The sequence below is a fragment of the Hyla sarda genome, chromosome 2 (genome assembly GCF_029499605.1).
Source record: "Hyla sarda isolate aHylSar1 chromosome 2, aHylSar1.hap1, whole genome shotgun sequence".
Lineage (NCBI taxonomy): Eukaryota > Metazoa > Chordata > Amphibia > Anura > Hylidae > Hyla > Hyla sarda.
This window is the reverse complement of record NC_079190.1, coordinates 384,272,198-384,297,170: the sequence shown is the minus strand read 5'-3', so window position 1 is coordinate 384,297,170 and position 24,973 is coordinate 384,272,198. Positions and strand designations below refer to the sequence as shown.

General features: G+C 43.5%; 1 protein-coding gene across 2 annotated transcripts in view; it reads right to left on the bottom strand.

Moving 5' to 3' along the window:
- Positions 1–24,973, bottom strand: part of RNF43 (ring finger protein 43) — a 71,184-nt gene that overhangs the window by 34,704 nt on the left and 11,507 nt on the right. The window lies entirely within an intron of this gene.

Genomic DNA, 24,973 nt, shown 5'->3' with positions numbered 1-24,973 from the left:
GCACTGCTGCTCCATTCACTTGATGGACAAGAGACCACCATTCTCAGGATTGACCCCCACTCATCACATCCTGTGGCTGGATGATAAGTTATGATCTTAGGATATTCTTAGCAAAAACACATTGTAACCACCTCAACATTCTAACTCATCAATTTTAAGTACTGTAAATGGAGCTTAAACAAAATGTGTGCCAACATACAGAATAATGGAGACACCAGACAACACAACAAACAATTGCTGTAGGGTTTGGCATTCTAGTTGTAATAATCCAAGTGTGAATATATAGTTGGCAGTATATAAAAAAAATGCCAAAAGTGTGGCAGCTGCAGACATACAGCCATGGGCATACTGAGAGTACAAGGCATGTATACCAACCAGTGCCCATTCCTATGTACAGTGTAAACTTTATGCAGAACTAGGTCAGGGTATGACTTTTTTTTTTTTTTTTACTGCATTCTGCCCTTCATTGACTCTTATTAGCACTGAACCGAAACATAACCGTATGCTCTATAACTTCAGGCTGGACTGGGAGACAATCGGTTAATACTTCAGGCACGGCATCAACCCCTCCACCCCCACCTTTATAATGTGGGGCTATGTACAATATAAATCATCTGAGGACAGAGTAAAACAAGCGCAGATCAATTACAGGTTATTTGATTCACAGGAAAGAGACTGCAATCAGAATAGTCGCCTTTCTGCAATATCAAAGCGTCTTCCTGACTATAAGAAACACGAGAATATTAACCAGCATAGAAAACATTCTCACAAGCATTTAGGCTTTGTTCACATGGGATACACTACTGATTCTCCACATTGAATTTTCATGTCAAAATGTGTGCAGTTTTTGACCCTCCATGTGTTAATACACACTAAGGGTCTATTCACACGGCAGAATTTCAGCTTGCAGAATTCCGCCTCAAACTAAAGCCCGTAGACTTCTATGGGATTCCGCACTCCCATTCACACTTCTGAATTTACGCAAGCCTAAATTCAGAAGTGTGAATGGGAGTGCGGAATCCCATAGAAGTCTACGGGCTTTAGTTTGAGGCAGAATTCCGCAAGAATAAATGCAGAAGTATGAATTGGAGTTAGGGCTGGGCGGTATGACCAAAAATGCAAATCACGGTATTTTTGCAAGTTATGGCGGTTCCACAGTATTTAACGGTATTCCCCCCCCCCTGAGGAACTAATCATATATGACCCCCAGGCTCTGCTATATTTCTCTATACCCCCGCCCCCCTCTCCTCCAGGCCGCGGTGCTTTAAATTAATGAAATGCAGGCCGTGGCGCTTTAAATGAATGACTTGCGGGCCGCCGGCGTTTTAAATGAATGAGGTGCAGGCCGCGGTGCTGGAAACGATGAGAGGTAAACGGTCATATTTTCACCCGCACTATTCACAGGTACTGATGGATAGTGCGGGAGACGCTGATTCCAATGAGCCCTACCTTGCCCGGTTCCGCCCGCAATTGTAGTTTTATTCTATGTGTATATCTTGCTGTAACTGGCACGGGTGGGGCTTCTGCAGGTTAACTGGCACTGATGTCAGCGCCGCTTATGAATATTCATCCCACCCTCCCTCCAGCTCTCCCTCTCTTTGCCGATCCTAACTGGAGGGAGGGGGGGATAAATATTCATAAGCGGCGCTGACGTCAGTGCCACTTAAGCTGCAGAAGTCATGCCCATGCCAATTACAGATTTCCACATATAATAAAACTACAATTGCAGGCGAACGGCCGGGCGGATGCGGGTAAGGTAGGGCTCGTTTTAATCAGCGTCTCCCGCACTATCCACCAGTACTGTGGATAGTGCGGGAGAAAATATCTGACAGTTTTCCTTTAAGTTGCGAGCCAGAAGCTGTCATCTCCCAGGCTTTTAGCGCTTGCATGGGGAGGTGACAGCTTGCCGGCGGCCAGCAAGGCCCGACCGGTATTACGGCATGGGGAAAATTCATATTGTGCAGGGAATACATTTCGGTATTCGGTATGAACCGGTATACCGCCCAGTAGTGCTGGGCGGTATACCGGTATGAACCGGATACAGTTTTTTTTCCTTTCTCCCACGGTATGGATTTTTGCCCATACCGCTATACCGGTCGGGCCCCTCCCCCACCCTCCAGATGAATTGTAGAGCACAGCACGGCTAATCCATTTACTGTGTCCCCGCGAGCACGATCAATCCCCACCACTAGCGGGGTCCTTGTGCCCACTAGCGGTGTCAAATGTGCCCCCCCCCCGAGCGCGATCGCTATCATCACCGCTAGCGGGGTCCCTGTGCCCACTAGCGGTGTCAAATGTGCCCCCCCGCGAGCGCTACCATCACTGCTAGCGGGGTTCCTGTGCCCACTAGCGGTGTCAAATGTGCAACACCCCCCCCCCGCGAGCGCTACCATCACCGCTAGCGGGGTCCCTGTGCCCACTAGCGGTGTCAAATGTGCCCCCCCCCCGCGAGCGCTACCATCACCGCTAGCAGAGTCTCTGTGCCCAATAGCGGTGTCACAAGAATTCCGAGCGTGGGGGCACATTTGACACCGCTAGTGGGCACAGGAACCCCACTAGCGGTTGATTGTAGCGCTCGCGGGGGGGCACATTTGACACCGCTAGTGAGCACAGGGACCCTGCTCGCATGGTGGCGGGGGGGGGGGGGGGGAAGACAGGCGGTAATACCGTGATAGTAAAAAAAAAAATACTGTGATATTAATTTTAGGCCATATCGCCCAGCACTACTGCCCAGCCCTAGTGGGAGTGCGGAATCCCATAGAAATCTATGGGCATTAATTTGAGGCGGAATTCCACAAGAGGCAATTCAGAAGTGTGAATGGGAGTGCGGAATCCCATAGAGTTATAGAATTTGAGGTGGAATTCCGCAAGTGGAAATTCTGCCGTGTGAATAGACTCTCAGTCAAACAATTGAATCTGCAACAACTTGCATGCTTCTCCCGCCATTCATAAGAACCCCAAAAGAAGAATATGCATGAATAAGTAGAATGGGAAAAATTGTAAGGGTTAATAATCAGTGCAGAGACCCCTACCGATCAGGAGGATGAAGGGGGATAAGCATGCAGAAGTGAGCTTTAGTCCCCAGCTCTCAAAAAACTTTGGCTGCTCTATTCTAAGTCAATGGGACAGTGAGCCAAAGATTGCTGGGAGCTGAGGAGTAAGCATACTACCTAACACTTGTCCCCGCTTGTTCTTCTGATCTGTGTGGGTCGATAAAAGCTTAACATGTCTCTGTGATCAAACGTTTTGTTTTACATGGCAGGCACACTTTTACTTCTGACATTGTAATTTATGATAACCTGCACAGACCAATTATAAACGACCAACTCCATCTGATATCCTGATGTATGGCCAACCCTGGGCATAAGGTTCGACAGCTTTATTTAACCTGCCCCTATTTGTATTTTCACTTGCGGGATTGCTGCTTTAGTGTTTAGTTCCTATGGAAATTACATCCCGTTTGTTGCATTCTAGTCCTTCCATGTAGCCTTACATTTTCTAAACCACCACTTAGGTTGAGTCTAAAACAAAGATGGCAGGTTGCTTAAACCAGCATTGTATGAATACATTTCCTTACGCAGAGTTTTATTGTTTGTATCGGTGTGCAAAAATCCACAATGTGAACACAAAAAACCCTACATGGAATAATCTAAACTAATAAAGGCAATAGCTAACGTTTACAGGACAATATTGTCTCAGTCGATCTTTCTTATTTATTAGGAATTCTTATTTAACAAAATTGGAGGGTTCAGCAGGCCTTCTGCACTTCTATATCCGTGATGTATCATGTGCCGGGTCATTCAATAGCTAAATGATGACTAGTTGCTATGGATTTACACATGTGAAATTCTGCCCTTTGTTAGTAATAATCTCTTGCTGTGAAGGAATTGGATATGCTATGCAGGCATTTTTTCCAACGAGATCAAAGACCGGCCTAGGTTTCCTGCAATGACCCAGGTTTAGTATTTACTGTTATTGGTTGTAAAACTTAATGACACACTGAAACATGTATATAAATATAAAAGCCAGCCGCTACCAAGGAGAAGAGGGGGCGCACATTATGTCATTTCTGCTTAATGTATACAAACAGTTGACAGAACCGCAAGTGGGTTGTCATGCAGTCCAGCGATTCTTCAGGGATCTTGTCCAAGAATGATACACGTGGAATGTCCTCTCTATTGTAATGCTGCAGATAAAACGGTGCTGGCGATCGTGACACATGAGTGATTATATGGCAAAATTAAGCCTCTTAGATCCTGTTTACATCACTGTGTCATGTTTACTACTAGCCGATCAGAATCCAGCCTCTGGGGGGGGTTACAAAATACAAAAAAAAATTCTCAGATGTGGTAACTAATAAGGAGCAGTATATAGAAAGCTCTGTAGTTGTTACACCTCTAAACAACGTGCCTGCCTTCCAAAAACTTGTTTACACCAAATAAGTAAGGCATTTGCCTTTGTTAAAAGGAGCGCACCGGCGGCTTTAATGTTTAGCGGTGAACAGAGATGTGGATTCTAAATGAGTATTTTAATAATAATAGTAATAATCTTCAGACGTGTGGTGACATTTTTATTTACTTTAAACTGAGTTTTATAAGATACTTATGTCCTGCCCTTACTTTAACCCCGCTCAGGCTCCGTGTGTACAATGCAGCTGTGTCAGAGCGGGGCTGTATTTAATAGTTACAGAACTTTAGAAGCGAGAATAATCAACCATGTTACAGCCTTCTGCAGGCCAGCAAATGTTCCCCCGAATTTCCTGCCGAAGCTACAAAACAAATGACTAGAGAAAAAAAAAAAAGTCTCCAGAAAAATTCTAAATTTATTTGAACCTAAGAGATGCGATTCCTTCAACTACTGAAATATTGTGCGGGCCAAAGCGGGAACGTGGACATTGTAGATGGGAAATAGTGAATTTTCTAGGATACTCAGCAGGTGAATTGAGGTGTAGTAAAAAGAAGGCACTATGTACTAAGGGACCAACAATGCCCAGCCCTGCTACAACTGAGAGAAAATCAAGCCAAATAAGAGAAAGGTAACCAAGCGTGACGATACTGTAGTCACCGGGAAAATATCAAAGCAATGACTCAGACATGTCCTAGGAAGGGGAGGGTTAGTGGCACATAGGATCAGAGGACTGGCACAGTTTACCACCCACTGATTAGACGTTTGTCTGTTTATGGCTACAAGAACACACAAACTGTCACCCAGGAATACAACACTTATGAAAGATATATACATTACAGATGTAAATGATTCAACACCTTGACAAAACTGAAGGATAATTATTGGTATTAACATATATTTACTGTGCAAATGAGTATATAATATTGTTCCATGCCAGGGGCGGACTAAGAACACCCGGGGCGTGGTGACCTCCTGCGGTACATAGCCAATCCACTGGGTCAGTGTTAAAAGCTTCATGCACTGGGTGTGGAAGGAAGGCTGTGGGGGATATCGTGGCCGCTAGGTTTTTGGGTACCTTTTGTCTGCCTAATTCTTTAATTTGTCTTTATTATATGCTTCTGGATCTTTCAGAGGGATTAAAAGTAATATCCTATCTGAAAGTGATGACATATTGCCATGGTTTTCACCCACTTTGTACCCTCTTACAAATAAAAACTATCCCGCCAGGCAACTCCTTTAATGCCCAAGCCGGGCACATTGTAAGAAAGCAAATATAACTTATTGCAAAAAAAATAAATAAAAAATAAAAAGTTTTAATTTCTTTATGGATAGTTATCATATGAAAAAATTTATTATCACATAGGTGTTTGGCTCCTTTTTAAATTTTAATAATACCAGAAATCAGCCAGATGGCACTGATCGAAAAGTTTACATACCCTTAAAGGGGTAGTCCGCTGCTCAGCATGTGGAACAAACTGTTCCGAACGCAGGAGCCAGCAGCTCGTGGCGCCGTAGCCCTGCACCCTCATGACATCACACCCCGCCCCCTCAATGCAAGTCTATGGGAGGGGGCGTGGCAGCTGTCACACCCCCTCCCATAGACTTGCATTGAGAGGGCGGGGTGTGAAGTCATGAGGGGGCGGGGCTATGACATCAGAACAGTTTATTCCAAACGCTGAGCAGTGGAGAACCCCTTTAATGGTGACACACAGAAATTAAAAATGGCAATTAAAAAGGTAATTTCTCACATCTGTGCCTTTTAAAATTGCAATTAGTGTTTGTATAAATAGCTCATGGGGAGAAATGTATCATTGGTTTTACCCAATTTTTTGGTGGTGAATTGCAGAAGAATGAAGTAGTGTGATTGAAATCAAAAAGAACTTTCACTCGCAGTGGTAGCTTATTTATCAAATAAGACAATTTAAAATTGTCGCTAATTTTTGTACAATCTTACTCCAGCTCAGACCACACTTCAAAACTTGCTTATATCTAAGCTTTTCATGATGAATGTGAATCTTTTTTTGAATAATTTGGGGAAAGTAAATAATGTTTGCTCAGAAAAATGGAACTTGAAAAAATAACTTGATTTACACATACAATGAAAAATCCCCCCCAGTGGCCCTCATTTACTAAGAAAATCGGGTTGTAAGTCTATCTTGCTTTCTTGCCCGACTGCTTTTTTCCCCTGGTATTTATTATTATGTCGCATCCTGTTTGTCGCACGTGGGTTTTGTAGGTTTTGGTTTCCAACTCCTCTGAGCTGTCGGGAAAAAAATCCACAACAATTCAACAAATTCGGGTTGGAAACCTTAATAAATACGTGGGAAAGCTCAGAAATGTCGGGTTACGCCCCTTTTTCGGGTTTGGGAGAATCCACATCGGGTCCTTCGGGAAAAAACGTCGCATAGTGTCGCAGACTGGCGCACGATGTCTGCGACATGGCGCAGACAAAGATGCGCCAAAAAAACCCGACAAAAGAGGTTGGGTTTAGAATAGTAAATGAGGGCCAATGTGTTAGTTAGCATTCAGTGGATGCACTGGACAGGCTAGATACTGAGCCATGGGGAGCAATCAAAAGAACTGCATAACAAGGTAATGGAACTTTATAAACATAGAAAAGTACATAAAAAGACATTCAATAAGCCCTGAAAATGTCAGTCAGTATTGCCCAATCATTTGTGGAAAATTTGTCACTCTCTTCATAGCCAAGGTCAGGTAGACTAAAAGATTTCAGTCACAAATTTTATTTGTTGCTATGTTTTATGATTGTGTTATCCTGTTATAACCTACAGTTAAATATGAATCCCACACTGCCGATGGGCCCCGTCCCTAAACGGCCGTTAGACTCGTTTCCCCCAGCCTTTAAAGAATAGTTCCCACCATCTTTGGTGTTTTTTTCTGTCCCTACCTATTGGTCATCTCTCCCTAACCCCCTCCCCGTCTTTAAAAAAAAAATTTCCTCCCTTCTAAAGACTTTTTTTTCTGCCGCTCACGTTGCTTACTTTCGCTGAACAGGAAGCCGACTTACCCAGCAGGTGAGACCTCACTGAAGCCCGCTGGGCGCCGGCTTTCGCCATTTCTTCACCTATACAGTGCTCCCGAAGGGAGCGTGCATAGATGAACGGCCTATAGCACGGCACGCTGCTCTGGGGTCTCCTCCTCCTCGTTTCTCACTGCATGTGCTATCCAGGGAGGAGGAGTGTAGGAACTTCGTCGGACCTGCCGTGTAAAATGTCACTGGCGAGATCCGGTTCCAGTGCGCGCGCTGCCTGCCACCAGTCTGTACATGCCGGGCGTACATGCCCCGCCATTCACAGAGCTCGCTCCCGCCTGTCAGATTGACAGGCAGGGAGCGAGCGCTGGCTGACAGAATTCGGACTGATGCCCAGCCGGGATCAGTCCGAATTCAGCAGTAACGTCAGCCATTCTGCAGACGGCCACTAGAAGGGAGACCCCTAGTGGCCGGCTTTTCAAGGGCAAAAATAAGCTATTTAGACACACACACAAAAAAAAAGTAAAGTATATTAGGAATATGTTGTACTACATTCGTAGTACAACATATAAAAAAAATTAAAATTATGACAGTGCCCATTAACGGCCGTTATCGGGACGGGGCATAACGGGCAATAACAGGTCCCGATGGCTCCCATTTACTATAATGGGATCCTTCGAGCGCTGTTATTTTGTAGTGGTAGAAAAAGACAGCACATGCAGTCATTTTTCTCCTGCTGTTCCCCAGAGCTTCCTTGATGGCCGATACACTGTTGCAACCTAACGGCAGTGTGAAAGAAGCCTTACTTATCTTTTCTTTAAAAGCTTGGTACATATATTACCAATTCTCCAAGGGTATGCAGACTTTTGAGGACGACTGTACATCCTGCAACAATCGATGTGTGCCCTGCACATGCGGAGAAGGCATGGTGCTTCTTTGCCCATCAGCATTTTCAGCCACATTTTAAAAATGGTACAAATGACATCATAGTAGTCTGAATCATAATGATATACAGGACAATGTTTATAAAGCCAGGGCCAGTGGGTGATCATTTGCTTGTTACTACCCAGGATCACTGTCTGCAGCTTAACCACTGTGTGACTGGAAGCAGAATCCAAACAGACTGTCATATGTCCATTTCACGCATTCTACAGCACTGAAACAAAATCTATTGGCATGTCATTACTGTACTTCTAGGCAGCTTCCCTTGGGCACAATTGAGGGAGTTTTCTCAGGGACCACGCTTTTACTTGCATTGTAGACGTGGTTATTATCGAACACACACTGGACACACAATAAGATTGAATATATCTGTGTATCAAGTATTAGAACGAGATCCTCGTGGCAACATTATACATTAAAGTGGTCTTCTGTTGGAGAAATGGGTCAGAGCCTGAATCCCCAGAGGATGCAGCAGGACTCTGGATCTTTAGAATAGGCCTTGAGGAAGAAATAATGGTTTCCATATCTTTTACTCACTCACAAGGCTGAAACGGTTATACTCAACTAGTTTTGGTTGTATAGGTGGCCACAGGGGTGAAAGCTTGAATTACAGTGAAACCAATCCAAAAGACCGCCTCTGTGAGAAGCCACCCCTTTTGTCTGGTGGATTTTTAGTACACAATATATTCTCCTTAGTGGCCATTTTCTTTATTTTAAGAAGACCCCTTTTTAATACAATTTTGGCAGATCTTCTCAAAGAGGTTTCACTGTATCTCACCCACAGTCTTTATATAAGGAATAAGCCTTTTGTTCGCTTTTTTATCCCACCATGATATTACCATAATGGTTATTGCAGTTTTATTTTTATTTTTTTTTTACAACAAATGAGGAATCATCTAAATTATATGGCAAATTAATTTTAGAGGAATCCATTATCAGAAAGTGTCTTTTAAATGAGGGCATCTGTGTTCCACATCCACCCTGATGATTGATCTTCTAGCTTTGGAGATGGCCAAAGTGAGGCGATTGGTTTGACAAAATATATAGCCGCAAATTATTTTTTCCTTAAATTTCTGGCTAGAAGACTTATTTTTATTGACAAAAAAATGATATTTACATTTACTTTATCAATACAGTACATTGATATAATACATTCTAGCAGACCATCCAGAGCTGTTAGTATGTAATGATATGTTCAGGTATATTGCATATGCTGCCAATTTTTTGTATTAAAGGGGATGTCCAGGGAAAAATAACATATCAGGGGATAAATGTCTGATCGGCCCAACCACTGAGACCCCCTTGCGGTCACCTGTACGCGACCCGGCTTTCGCCACTTAACTCCCCAGTCCCCCGAGCTTTCTGGCCCCCATATTGGAAAATGTGCAGGAGTGCCTACCCGCTCAGCCAATCATCTTTGTAGACAGGGTCCCATACAGGAGATCATGGGAGGTCTTAGTGGTCAGGCCCCCCGTGATCAAGCACTAATCCCTCATCCTGTGGATAGGGAATACATTTTTTCTTCCAAATAACCCCTTTAACATCAATGGGAAAGTCAAAATCTGCCATGTGCGAATACACCCTAGCATTCCCTTCCTGTAAAGATCTGTAGAGTCTGGTGGATAGAAGTAATTTATCATTGATCGTCAATGATCTTATTACAAGAAATAAAGTGATTTACTAATACACTTGTTATTCCAGTAGTGCGCCACTTCCCTTTTTAGAAAACACAGTCATTTATCCCAGGACGTCCTGTAGAACTTTTTTATGGTGATGACGTACTGACGCAAGCCCACATGATCAGGATTGGAGCCCCTCCTGTTGTGTCAGCAGGTCATCAAAGCATGAGAATAAGAAAGGGATGTCAGGACGTGTAGTTGTCACATAGAACTGTAGGTCCCTTCTAATATCGGGAGGTTTGCTCTAATGCAAAATTATGTTTAAGTTCCAACAGTGTATGTGTAATAATGAATGTGTGTTTGCATGTCTGTGTTTTTTTGGGTGGTCCACAGATACACCTTTAAAAAGCATAAAGAATTGTTTGGATTTGATTCTACATACATTAGTACCTTTAGGTTACGCATATGGTCAGTAAAACACCAGCACACTAACATAACATTTTTAAGAAATGAATTTGTACAATCAGAGCATTGTTTTTTCTTCATTTCCTTACATTTTGTTGCCACACGCCTTTTGTGATAAGTCCGTAAACTGGCCTCAGAACAAACTTCGGCTTTGCTTTGATGCTGTAATCTGTGTTCCTGGAAGATACCTGGTCATTATCTTTATGCTTGAGGCTACATGGGCGACTTTGTTGTTGCAATATTGGGTGGAATTACCTAAACTCATGTTTGTTTGTTCCATCAATAGGATAGCATCCAAGGCAACCTACCATGGCTCCAGGATAATGCTAAGTGCCCCAGGTAGCCCCAACATAGGCTTTACAGTCATCTTATATAAACATTTATTATAGATTTTTTTTTATACTAAACTATTTTGGCTAAGGTACACTGACATTTTATGAACAGTAGCTACAGATTAGACAAGCTCATGTCTCTACTGTTTTAGGGCCAAAGAGAATATCAAGGGGTATTTCCATCTCCATATTAGGGCTCTCTGGCCCCGTCCAGCCTGATTGCAGCTGTTGAAGGTTTGCATAATTCCCATTGAGTTATGAGCCTCTAAGGCTATGTTCAGACTACAGAATCTCTGGATGGAAATTATCCAGCTAGAGATTTGAGGGCAGCCAGAGCAGACTGAAATAGTCAGCGTTAGGGCTGCATGGACATTGCCTTTACCACAGATAGCAATGTATTCCGAAGGGATTCCACTGAAAGAATGAGCAAGATCATTCTTTTGGCAGCGGAAAACATGACAGCTGAAGTTCCATTGTGTGTATAGTGTAGTGGAATTCCATTAACAGCAATGGGACTCTGCTACACTGGAATTTCTGAGCAGAATTTTAAAGCAGAATATCACTATGAAATTCTGTTGTATGAACCCAGCCTTAAAGAGAAGAGAATATCCCTTTGGGGTATGGTCATACATGCATATTTTGCTGCAGACTTTCCTCCCTAATGAAGTCAATAGAAAGGAAAATGAGTAGCAGAAAATCTGCAGTAAAATATGCATGTGTGAACGTACCCTTAAAGTGTAACTGTACTGTATAATAAAATAAAATTCCATATGCCATAGAAGCATGTCAGACGTCTTGATGAGCTGCTGAGACCCCCCACTGATCACTAATTTTCGCTCATATGACTGCTCCTGCCCCTTCATTTTAGCTAAAAGTGGTGGTCTTAGCACCCATACCCCAACAATAAAATCTTCTATAATGTCAGTATCACTTGTCAATATGGTTACACTGGACAATTATGCCTTTCTACTTATTGGGTTTACCATTTCTTCACACTACTTTATGGGTGGTTGCCTCAGCAATGTTTATGAAAATCTAAACACACAGCCTCCTAATAAATGTGTGGAACTATTGCACAAGGTCCTCATTTCACAATGATTTTAGTATTTCAAACACTGCGTGAAAGCGAAGGAAACTGACATCACACCGTACCCAGGAAACACCCTCATTGGGACAAGGGTGGACTCTAATAGGGTTGTCTAATTTACAATACGCATTTTCATGTACTCTGCTAGACAAATCTGAATGAGGAGAGGGGGATCTCATGATAACTCTGAACATCTTTTTCAGCTACAAAATCTTTTGCTCTAGAAAACCTATCCTGTCCATTTCACAGACACGCTGGTGCTGCAGGGGAAACATACTGCTAAGTTTCCCACAAAACACTGGGGGTCCCAGGGACAAATTGTGATCAGCTTATTGTCAAGTGATCCCTATCAACAATATCTACAAAGAGCCAATAATGGGTTAACTAAGTGGAAGCTGCGTGCATCCAACTCTGTTCAGCTGGTAGGAGGAAGCCATGTACAGCCATTAAATGCAGGGATGTGGAAATCCTATCGCCCGACGCCCGGGACAAGTAGTTTTGGGCGCGGGGCAGGTGAATTCGTCATAGATTTATACCTGTATCGGGCTAGCAGGGACAGACCGACTTTCCCCTTATTTTTCTTTAATGCCGGTGTGAGGCGCAGGAGCCGATGCAAGTCTGCACCTCACACCGGCGCTCAGGGTATATGGAGGGGGCGGTGGTGTGAGGTGAGACTTCCGAACCCATCTCACCTCACAGCGGCCCCCAGCTGATTTCAGTAGCCGGGGGCCGCTGCCCAGAGCCCCCCCAGCCGGTGTGAGGGGATCTCACCTCACAGCTCCTCCCCGCCGCTCTCCGAAGTTTGCCGAAGCTAGAGCGGGGAGGAGCGAGGGCAGAGCCCGAGGACGGTTTGCAGGAGATGATTAAGCCACGCCCCCTCATACCCCTCCCGGAGGATGAAGAGCGCAGCTCTGAATACAAGAAGACAGGGGCAGAATGAGGACGTACACAGCCCCTCCCCTCTCCTGCTCTGTCTACACAGGACCTCGCTTATCACGGAGAGGTTTCAAGTTTTCACGGGGGGAAACACAGAGCGTGTGGGAGGGGAGAGGACGTGTGTGAGGAGACATACTGAACTGCAGTGCACGGGGTGGGGATTTCCCCTCACACTGGCATATATGTATGTATTGTATGATTAGGGGGGGGGGGGGGGTGTATCAGCGGCAGGTGTTTGTATGATGTGTGCATGTGTAATGTGTATATGATGTGTGTATGTTGTCTGTATGATATGTCTATGTGCGATGTGTGTATGTAATGTATGATATAGGGGGCAGCAGCCCGGAGTATGTGTATGTATGATGTGTGTATGGTGTATGTTTGATGTATGTATGTATGTAATGTATGATGTGGGGGGGGGCAGCAGCAGGTGTATGTATGATGTGTGCATATGTATGGTGTATCTGTATGGTGTGAGTGTATGTGTGATGTGTGTATGCAATGTATGATGTGGGTGGGGGGGGGGGCCGCAGCGGCGGGTGTATGTATGTATGATGTGTCTATGTATGATGTATGTATGTAATGTATAATATAGGGGGCAGTGGCCGGTGTATGTATGATATGTGTATGGTGTATGTGTGATGTATATATGTAATGTATGATGTGGGGAGGGGGGGCAGCAGCAGGTGTATGTATGAAGTGTGCATATGTATGGTGTAAGTGTGTGTGTGATGTGTGTATGTAATGTATGATGTGGAGGGGGGGCAGCGGCGGGTGTATGTATGTATGATGTGTCTATGTATGATGTATGTATCTAATGTATAATATAGGGGGCAGTGGCCGGTGTATGTATGTATGATGTGTCTATGTATGATGTATGTATCTAATGTATTATATAGGGGGCAGTGGCCGGTGTATGTATGATATATGTATGCATGTATGTTTTGTACAGGAGCGGACTGACAAGTGCTGCTGCCAGTTGTGCTATATCATTTTATTTATTTTTAGTGGCTTCTGGCCACTCGCACTAAATTGTACCCCCAGAATCCCACCCCCTTCATACTCACCCGCCGACCAAGAGCCCCACGGATGCACGCAAACATGCCCGAACCAACACTACAACTTCCAGCATGTTACACCATAACCTAAACTGTAGAACTATAAAGTGTAACATGCTGGGAGTTGTAGTTTTGGTTTGTGTCAGCTGCAGAGCTATAGGCTGCATCAGGGCATGCTGGGTGTTGTAGTTACTAACTGCAATTCCCAGTATTCCTCGACACAGACATGGCTCTGCAGCTGACACGGACCAAAACTACAACTCCCAGCATGTTACACAATAACCTTAACTGTACTACTATACAGTGCAACATGCTGCAACACCCACACAACCATAGGCTGTATCAGGGCATGCTGGGTGTTGTAGTTATTTAGTAACTAAATGCAACATAATGACATAAATTAGAGTAAATAAAATGCACCACACAAACGGGAGAAGCAGACACCCCCCCCCCCCCCAGTAACACAGCACTGTTCAGTGTTTTCCAGTCACATACATGTCCTTAAGAAGACTGAAAAATAATGATTAAAATATTTTAAAAAGTGCGTATATATGTGAATAAGCCCCTTTCCTAATAAAAGTTCTGATAATAAATGGTTCCAATAAAAAAATACAGATCACGGCACATAAGATTACCCTCATACATCCCTGTATATAGAAAAATTGGAGTTATGGGGGTCAGATGGGGGGGGGCGCAATTTTCTGGGCTTGCCTCGGGTGTAAAAGCATCTAGATACAGCTCTCCCGCCGCTAATAGCCTGGCATGCTGCGATCACCGTGGCCGCTATTAAACCATTAGATCACCGCTGTCTAAGTTGACAGCAGTGTCTAAAGGGATCGTATATACATCCCTGGTGGTCTAGTGGGGTGGATCAGACTATTTTGGTTGAAATTATTTTTATCTACCAGGACAAGTGGATTTTCTTGAAGGACAAGTAGATTGTGTTCCGCTTTAGTCCCTTGGACAAGTAGTTTTTTTTAAACAAATTTCCACACCCCTGAAATGTCAACTTAGTGGTGGCAAAAAGTGCCCATTTTTTCCATGACACTTTGATGGTGCAAGGAGAGAATATAAAAAAAAAAGTGCCAGCACGAGTGAAACTAAGGAGCAGTCTATAAGACGATGAGGGAAAACAATCCAATTTCTGACCGTTTTTTGAGAGGGGAGTAATGTCGTGGTTAAGGAATTTATTACTAGGCGTTTACACAATGTTCCATTCATATTTCGCAGCCAGTGGACGCACCGGCGCAAAGTAGTAAGTACACAGCAGTCAATGCGATGCAAGACCACAGAAAATGAAATTCATCAGACCAGGTCCTCTCCTTCCATTGCTCACATGACCACTGTAGGAACTTTTGGCATTGGACAGTTGTCAGCATAGGCACCGACATTTTGTTATGTATCGAGCTGTGAAGCACTCTGTGTTCGACACCTTTCTATCATAGCCAGTATTAACTTTTCCAGTGTTCTTCTGTGGGATCGAACCAGAAGGGCTAGCCTTCACTATACAAACACGCCGGTCCCCGGTGGTCCTTTCTCGTACACACTTTGTTAGTTACTGACCCCTGCTTACCGGGAACACGCCTCAAGACTCATTTTAAAAAAAGCTCTGTCCTAATCTTGTAGGTATTACACTTTGACCCTTGTTAAAGGGGTACTCTGCCCCCTGACATCTTATTCCCTATCCAAAAGATAGAGGATAAGATGTCTGATCGTTGGAGTCCCACAGCTGGGGACCCCTGCGATGCCTGCTGCGGCACCCCAGACATCCGATGCACGGAGTGAACTTCGCTTGTGACGTCACTGCCATGCCCCCTCCCATAGACTTACATTGAGGGGGAGGCGGGACATCATCGGCAGAGGCGGGACATCGCTGCGGCCGGTGATAGGCTGAAGGCTCTGCGACGTTCCCATCCCCAGGAAGCAGCAATAACAGCGGAGGGACCATGAGGCCGGTTCCTTAGCAACGGGGGAACGGAGGACGAAGGTAAGTTAAAGTTTGTTTTTTAATATTTGCAGCCCGGGCACAGGAATACAGAGTACAGCGCAGCGGCTGATAATTATTTGGGGGGCAATGTATGTTCAATGTACATACCGTAAATAAATAAGCCCTACCCTGAAAATAAGCCCTAGTGTGTTTTTTGTGACTAAAATTAATATAAGACCCGGTCTTATTTTCGGAGAGGCACGGTAGGCATCATTGTCATAATAAAGTCAATGTTACTCACTTCTCCTGTCAGTGGTTTTAATATTAAAGCTGATCAGTGTAAATACAGGGTGTCTCAAAAGGTAAGGAAAAACTAACATAAAATAAAAAAAGTTTTATTTCTGAATGAGTCCAGAACAGCGAATTTTGTTGGAATATCCATCCCACTTTGCTCTTGTCCAGCTTTGGTTTATTGGCGATAGAACTGAATCACTATCAGACAGTTTTCATTTTATAAGGGCGTTTCCTTACTTTTTAGATACCCTGTATATATACACAGAGTCAATGAGAAGGTACACAAGCACACAGAACCACAAAACGTATGCCAACCTATGTCCCTACACCAGTCATATGATCAAGCTACCTCGGCACATTTCACACAAAGGCTTCATTGTCTTGCTCAATTTTACACTTACTATTGTGTTTGTGAAGTATTATCTACTTATGTTGACCTTCCTTTTTTACAGTTCTGAAAAGACCAGAGTCAAAACAATTGTTTCTAATATGTACATAAGAAATATACATGGCGATTCCCATCAATGTCCTGAAGTACGGGGTCATGGCTTTCTGTTAAAGGGGTACTCCACTGGAAATTTTTTTTTTTTTTAAACCAACTGGTGCCAGAAAGTTAAACAGATTTGTAAATGACTTCTATTAAAAAATCTTAATCCTTCCAGTACTTATCAGCTGCAGTTATGATCCACAGGAAGTTCTTTTCTTTTTGAATTTCCTTTCTGCATGACCACAATGCTCTCTGCTGATACCTCTGTCCATTTTAGGAACTGTCCAGAGTAGGAGAAAATCCCTATAGAAAACCTCTCCTGCTCTGGACAGTTCCTAAAATGGACAGAGGTGTCAGCAGAGAGCACTGTGGTCAGACTGAAAAGGAAATTCAAAAAGAAAAACTTCTTGTGGATCATAACAGCAGCTGATAACTACTGGAAGGTTAAAGGGGTACTCCGGTGAAAACCTTTTTTCTTTTAAATCAACTGGTGGCAGAAAGTTAAACATATTTGTAAATTAAAAAGAAATAATTATATAGGTATGTGCAGCTCACAACTAATACGCACCGAGGTCAAACTGGGCAAGCAACTATACCTTAATTGCTAGAAAAGGGAAAACCAAAAAATACACAATGTAGCCCGGACCTTCTAGGTGAGTAAATAAAAATGGATATACGTGGATCGTGCTTCAATAATAATCAATATTTATTATAAAATATAAATAAGATTCGGCACTTCTCACAGGGCCCTTGGGAGAAGAACATACATATCAAAAGGCAACCTAACAATGTATTTAGGCATATAGTAGTTAAAACTATAATCCTGGCATAGGATAATAAAATAGCAGAGTAAGATCTGTACCAAACAAATATGTTAAAGAGTTGCTCTTCTGGGTATTTAGGGTAGATATGTCCCTTTTAGATACAGTAGCAAACAGTCTGTAATATTAGAAATTGTTACCGGTCTGTAAATGGTAACTCAGGCGATGGGTGTTGTTCCCGCAATGGCTGAGTGTCCGTGGTGTGCACAGTCCTCTGTGCGGCGCTTCCAATCGTGAGCCTGGTCCAGTAGTATCTGAGCGCGGTGGCAGTCGCTAACGGCTGAGGCGCTGGCAGGCGCCGAAGATCGCAATGATGCCCGGGGACTGCTGGCGCTGGTGTGCGCTGGAGTTGGTATTCCTCACCGCTTTGCTGGTTGGTGAACAGGACCATGTACTGGAGGGCTGGAAGTTCACCTCGTGTTGCCGGCGTCTGACGTCAGCTGTAGTCAGAGCCGGGATGGCTACACCAGGATGGTTACACCAGAATGGATCTGAACTGCTGAACTGGGTAGGTAGCAGAGTATGAGCGCTGATAATGGTACAGTTCATAAAAGATAACTGGCCATGAGGTTTGGGCACAGTTCTTCGAGGGTAATACTATGCCAGTAAATGTGCATAAACGACTAGACGCGTTTCAGGGTTGTATAATATGACCCTTTCCTCAGTAGTCATGAGTCATATTTGTAAATTACTTCTATTAAAAAATCTTAATCCTTCCAGTACTTATTAGCTGCTGAATGCTACAGAGGAAATTCCTATCTTTTTGGAACACTGATGACATCACGAGCACAGTGCTCTCTGCTGACATCTCTGTCCATTTTAGCAACCATGCATAGCAGATGTATGCTAAGGGCAGCATGGTGGCTCAGTGGTTAGCACTGCTGCCTTGCAGTGCTGGGGACTTGGGTTCAAATCCCACTAAGGACAACAATAAATAAAGCGTTATTATAATAACGTCAGCAGAGAGAACTGTGCTCGTGATGTCATCAGAGAGCATTCCAAAAAGAAAATAATTTCTTCTGTAGTATTCAGCAGCTAATAAGTACAGGAAGGATTAAGATTTTTTAATAGAAGTAATTTACAAATGTTTAACTTTCTGCCACCAGTTGATTTAAAAGAAAAAAGGTTTTCACCGGAGTACCCCTTTAACTTTCTGGCACCAGTTCATTTTAAAAAATAAATAAATACGTTTTCCATTGGAGTAACCCTTTAGAGGTTGTACCCACTGACAATAAGGTACCCAACATTCAAAGTATAACTGATCTTCAAAAAATATATATGAAGAATCCCTAAAATCAGGTTTCTGAGTCTATTCTACATTATGTCACATCCTGTACATTTCGGAGGAGGATATGACACTACTGGAAGAACGTAAAAAGCAGAGAAATAGTGACATATGTCCTGACAAACTTTCCTTTATTCTATAAAAGCTTTAGAAGTACCATAAAAATGAATGCCTGAAAAAACAGCTTGCTCTGAGAACAGATCTGTTTTCCTTGGCATTGAGGCCGGTCGGAAGCCTTGAGAAGGATAATGAGAAGTTCCCCGCTTCGTGAATGTTGTAACATTAATGACATAATAAAAAGCATGCATCTCAATAACAGAGCAAGCTCTCTTCCTTACAACCCACCTGCTCCCTCTCCCACAGCCAAGTCCGCACACCAGGCACACATACTCACCCACTGCCGATGGCTGCCAGGAACAATGCCTGCGTGTGCGCACTACACAGGGTTTACAAGTAATTACGGTGCCCACAAACCTCACCATGTGTGAAATATGGCTGGAATCTGACAAATGCAAATGGCAGCTAGGTGTCTATTATATGGAAGGTAAATTCCTCTAATGTTACACAATCACCTGATTGAGGACAGAGAGGCGCTCACCGCAATTCGTCTTTAGTTTTCTCTTAGGCCTTGTTCACACATGGGTTATGAAAGGGCTACTCTCCTACTTTCCATTATAAACCATCCACAAGGTTAGGCGGCTGGTAGCAAATTTTACCAGATCTAACTGGTTCTTGTCATTTTTCTAGTCAGAGTTCTGAATTGGTCGATATTCACTTCCTGTCTAGTTAGAGGTTAAAGGGGTACTCTGCTAGACATCTTATGCCCTATCAAAAGTATAGGGGATAAGATGTTGATCGCGGGGGTCCACCACGATCTCCTGGCAAAACAAATGCCGGGTTCCTGCAGCAGTGGTCATGATGTCATGGTCCCGTGGCCTTGTGACGTCACTCCCCGCCCCCTCCATTCATGTTTATGGGAGGGGGCGTGTCAGTCGACACGCCCCTCCCATAAACATGAATGGAGGGGGCATGGTGTGCCATCACGAGGGGCAGGGCCGTTAAGTCACAAAATGTTCTGGAGCACAGGAGTACCCCTTTAATGCTTCTTCCCTGTCCCTTGTCCATGCTTTACACTGCTGCTCTTCTTATACCCATTTAAAAATAAAGTCCAAATATCTTATATGATCTGGATTTTTTTTCCCTACAGATTTTATCATTTGCAACCTACCACAAAAATCCCCAAATATAAAAAGCTATACTGTAGACCCAATAATGCCCATCCCCGAAGTGGGTTTGAAAAACTCATTTCCATCTATTGTGTATAATCTAAATATTAAAATCAACCACATCAGTACATAGCCTATCCTATCCATCCACAAACAAAGAGCCATTGATCAGAACTGTTATAGGCAATAGAGGGCAGGCAAATATACACATACAATTTGGCCATAAATATAAGGACGGACAATGCATCTTGGCAGGGTCTAGTATAACATGTAACTACAACTGGGAGGATGAAAAGGGTCTCATTAGAAAAAGAGCACAGGGATAAAATATAGAAAATGTGATGCTAAAATAATCCCTCACAATATTTATAACTAAAAATACATGGCCATAGTTTATACATTTGTATACACACTACATTATCCATCACAGAGGAGGACGGTGTAAACCCCACTAGCCCAGTCCTGTATAGCATTTGGCATTTACACTTTTGAACTTCATATAATTTGTTCTACGTAATAGGATTAACATAGAAATATTTGGTGCAGAGTGCTGTAGTCATGGTCGCTCCCAGAGGACCCCTTAAAGGAGTACTCCACTGGAAAACATTTTTTTTTTTTAAATGAACTGGTGCCAGAAAGTTAAACAGATTTGTAAATTACTTTATTAAAGAATCTTAATCCTTCCAGTACTTGTCAGCTGCTGTATGCTCCACAGGAAGTTCTTTTCATTTTTAATTTCTTTTCTGTCTGACACCTCTGTCCATTTTAGGAACTGTCCAGAGTAGGAGAAAATCCACATAGCAAACCTATCCTGCTCGGGACAGTTCCTAAAATGGACAGAGGTGTCAGCATAGAGTACTGTGGTCAGACAGAAAGAAAATTCAAAAAGAAAAGAACTTCCCGTGGAGCATATAGCAGCTGATAAGTACTGGAAGGATTAAAGGGGTATTCCAGGCAAAAACTTTTTTTTTTTTTTTATATATATATATATATCAACTGGCTCCGGAAAGTTAAACAGATTTGTAAATTACTTCTATTAAAAAATCTTAATCCTTCCAATAGTTATTAGCTTCTGAAGTTTTCTGTCTAACTGCTCAATGATGATGTCACGTCCCGGGAGCTGTGCATGATGGGAAAATATCCCTATAGGAGCTGCACAGCTCCTGGGACGTGAGTCATCAGAGAGCAGTTAGACAGAAAACAACAACTCAACTTCAGAAGCTAATAACTATTGGAAGGATTAAGATTTTTTAATAGAAGTAATTCACAAATCTGTTTAACTTTCCGGAGCCAGTTGATATATATAAAAAAAAGTTTTGGCCTGGAATACCCCTTTAATATTTTTTTAATAGAAGTAATTTACAAATCTGTTTAACTTTCTGGCACCAGTTGATTTAAAAAAAAAAAAAAAAAAAAAAAAAAAAGGTTTCCAGTGGAGTACCCCTTTAATGAAGTTCATTTGCCATCGTCCTTTTGCCACAAATATCATCTCTTTCTCATTGTCGAGATACTTATATTTCATAATTACACATTTTCCAGTAAAGGGAAGGAGTCCTCAGTGTACTGACATACAGGAGCATGTGCTTGTTTTCAGAAGCCATCCAGAACAAGCAGAGCTGCAGTATAGAACATGAAGGAATGACTCTTTGAAGGAGTAGTCCAGTGGTGAACAACTTATCCCCTATCCTAAGGATAGGGGATAAGTTGCAGATCGCGGGAGTTCCGACCGGTGGGGCCCCCTCTGATCTCCTGTACGGAGCCCCGACAGGAAGGGGGCGTGTCGACCTCCGCATGAAGCGGCGGCCGACACGCCCCCTCAATACAACTCTATGGCAGAGCCAAAGCGCTGCCTTCGGCAATCTACGGCTCTGCCATAGAGATGTATTGAGGGGGCGTGTCGGCCGCCGCTTCGTGCGGAGGTCGACACCCGCCATCTGGCCGGAGAGCCTGGCCCCCGTACAGAGAGATCGCAGGGGGCCCCAGCGGTCGGATCCCCCGTGATCTCAAACTTATCCCCTATCCTTAGGAAAGGGGATACGTTTTTCACCACTGGACTACCCCTTTAATAAGATGGATTTTAGGCTGCTTTCGACAATAACATAAAAACGCAGCTAAATTGCAGTCAATGTTCATGGCTGAGCGCTAATAAAGCACAGTTAAAAATGTAGCCGACACTGAAGAACATAAACGTATTGGCCATGGCTACTGACTTCTGTATCATTTGTGAGACCACAGTAAGACACCAGGTTTGTTGCTGTTTTACACAAGAGGGTGTCTGGTCTAGATGTAGTGTGGGAAATATTAGGGAAGGAGGTACTGATTCATTGAAGATAGCAGTGGTATGGAGGGAAATTTTCCTTGGGAAAAAGGATGCAAATTTGTATTTCTCCCGAAGGAAGAAAATTCCCATATACTTGTCAATGCAGAGTCTCCTCTAAAAGGAGACTGATGACTACTTTTTGCATGGTAACAGACATAATTATTCTGATTCTCCTTATTGTAGGCACATGAACAGGAAGTTTAAAACCCATACTGGACCAAATAAAGTGATCCCTCAACTTACAATGGCCTCAACATACAATAGTTTCAACATACAATGGTCTTTCTGGACCATTGTAACTTGAAACCAGACTCAACATTCAATGTACAGACAGTCCAGATCTGTGAGACATGTCAATGGCCGGAAGATCTGACCAATCAGAATGGGCATTCACTGGTAAAAACCCTGTATTCCTAAAGTGCATGCACTGACTGGTGTCTGGTAGCGCCCCCTACAGTACAGGGAGGTATTACATGTTCTGAATTGCTCTTTACCTGTGCCAGGGTTAGCTGCGCCTTTGGACACCAGGTGAGGGTGACTCCATGTTACTTTTTAGGACATTGCGTGTACTGTACAGGACCCCGAAGAAGCTCCTGTCCTCTACATAGACCAGAGTTTCCCAAGCACGGTGCCCCCGCTGTTGCAAAACTACAAATCCCAGCATGCCAGACAGCCAAAGGCTGTCCAGGAATGCTGGGAGTTGTAGTTTTGCAACAGCTGGAGGCTCCCTGCTTGGGAAACACTGACATAGACAGTGATTTACAGCTCCCAGCAGCTCTTTCTTACTTTTATATGTATGGAATTGCTTTATCTGTATTAGTTATCTACTTTTTTTTTTTCCTTTAACCCTCACTTTTTCCTATTTTTTGGATTACATTTTGGTGCCTTTAGAACCAATTACCAGGTTTCCAAAGAGTTATGGCCTCAACATACAATGGTTTCAACATACAATATTAATTGGTTCCAGGACAACCATTGTAACTTGAGGGACCACTGGATATAATAGTCATTGATGGATACCCCGTTAGCTTTACTCAAGACAATACCAGAGTGGAGTCAAAAAAGTAGTGCACTAACCATAGCACTAGGCCCCACTGTGGTTTCTATTAGATGGAGTCTCCTCTCTCAGACACCCATAAATAACATCTTCTAACATGTCTTAATGTCAAAAGATGTTTAAGAAGGTGCACATCCATTTAAAGGGAACCTGTCATCCCTTTCTTTCTGTCTGAACCCCCAGTTATCAGGGTGGTCCCCAGTGGCTTCTCCCCCACCTCACCAACCTTGGCTGATAGATCTCTCTCTTTATTTGGGTATACTGAGAGATCTATCAATATCCGCCAGACAGGCAGAAGCCAACAGGGACCTCCCCAAAGACTTGCGGTTCAGGTAGCAAGAAAGGAATGACAAGTTCCCTTTAAAGTGTACCTGTCATTTGCAAAAACATTTTGTGTATTGGAGTTAATAACATTATATGTGTATTTGTAAAATACATTGGTTAAAAAATGTGTACATTTTTGGGAGAAAAAAAATGCTGTATTGTCCCTATCACCAGTATGGCTCTGTGTAGAGACAAAATACAGGTAGTGTAGGCAGACAAGCAGGGCTCTGTACACTGAGGCTCTGTGACCTGCCCCCGGCTCACACAGCAGGCTGATTGACAAACCAGGAGCCTGTGCAGGGCCCTGCTTGTCCCACCCACACTTTCTGTATTTTTTCAAACAAAAATATAAAACATTTTCAGAAAGGTCATCAATATTAGATTGGCAGAGGCCGGACTCCCAGCATCCCTGCTGATCAGCCATTTGAAGAGGTGAATGCTGCAGTCTCTCCAATGTAATCTTGTCACTACTAGTAGCGTCAGTGCAAGAAACTGCAGCAGTGCCTCCTTCACTTGAATTGAACAAGGCTGCAGTGCCCTGCACCAGCGCTACTAGGAGTATGGCCATTACAGTTAAGTGTCCCCTTCACATAACTGATTGGCTAGGGTGCCAGAGACAGATCCCCTCTGATCGAATATCGATGGCCTATGTGGAGTATAGGGCTTTAGTTATTACTGACTGAATAACCCCTTAAACCTCTTAAAAGGAGTACTCTGCCCCTAGACATCTTATCCCCTATCCAAAGTATAGGGGATAAGAGGTCTGATTGCGGGGGTCCCGCCGCTAGGGACCCTCGTGGCACCCCAGACATTCGGCGCACGGAGCGAACTTCTCTCTGTGCTGGATGACTGGCGATGCGGGGGCTCATGACATCACGGCCCCGTCCCCTCAATGCAAGTCTATGGGAGGGGGCGTGACCACGCCCCCTCCCATAGACTTGCATTGAGGGGGCGTGGCCGTGACATGAGCCTCTGGCGCTGCACCCGATGTTCTAAACAAACGCCAGGTGCAGCAGGGAGATCATGGGGTCTCCAGCGGCGGTAAAACCCACCCGCGCTCAGACATCTTATCCTTTGTCTAGGGGCAGAGTACCCCTTTAAGCATGTTCCCCTTTTAAAGATCTTTTGACACAGAGATGTAATAAGATGTTATGGATAAATGTCTGAAAGAGGAGAGGCCTTCGAATAGAAATCACAGTGGACTGTAATACTATGCCTAGTTTAGGACTTTTTGGACTTTACTCAGATATGGTCATGAATGAATGGTGTATATATTCAGGTCTGCTACTACAAATAACCTTTTTCTTTCCTTGAAACCACATATTCTTCTCAGTAATGTTATACATAGCCCGTAATGTAATATATAAAAGGCAGCAAATTTAATTATGTAGGCC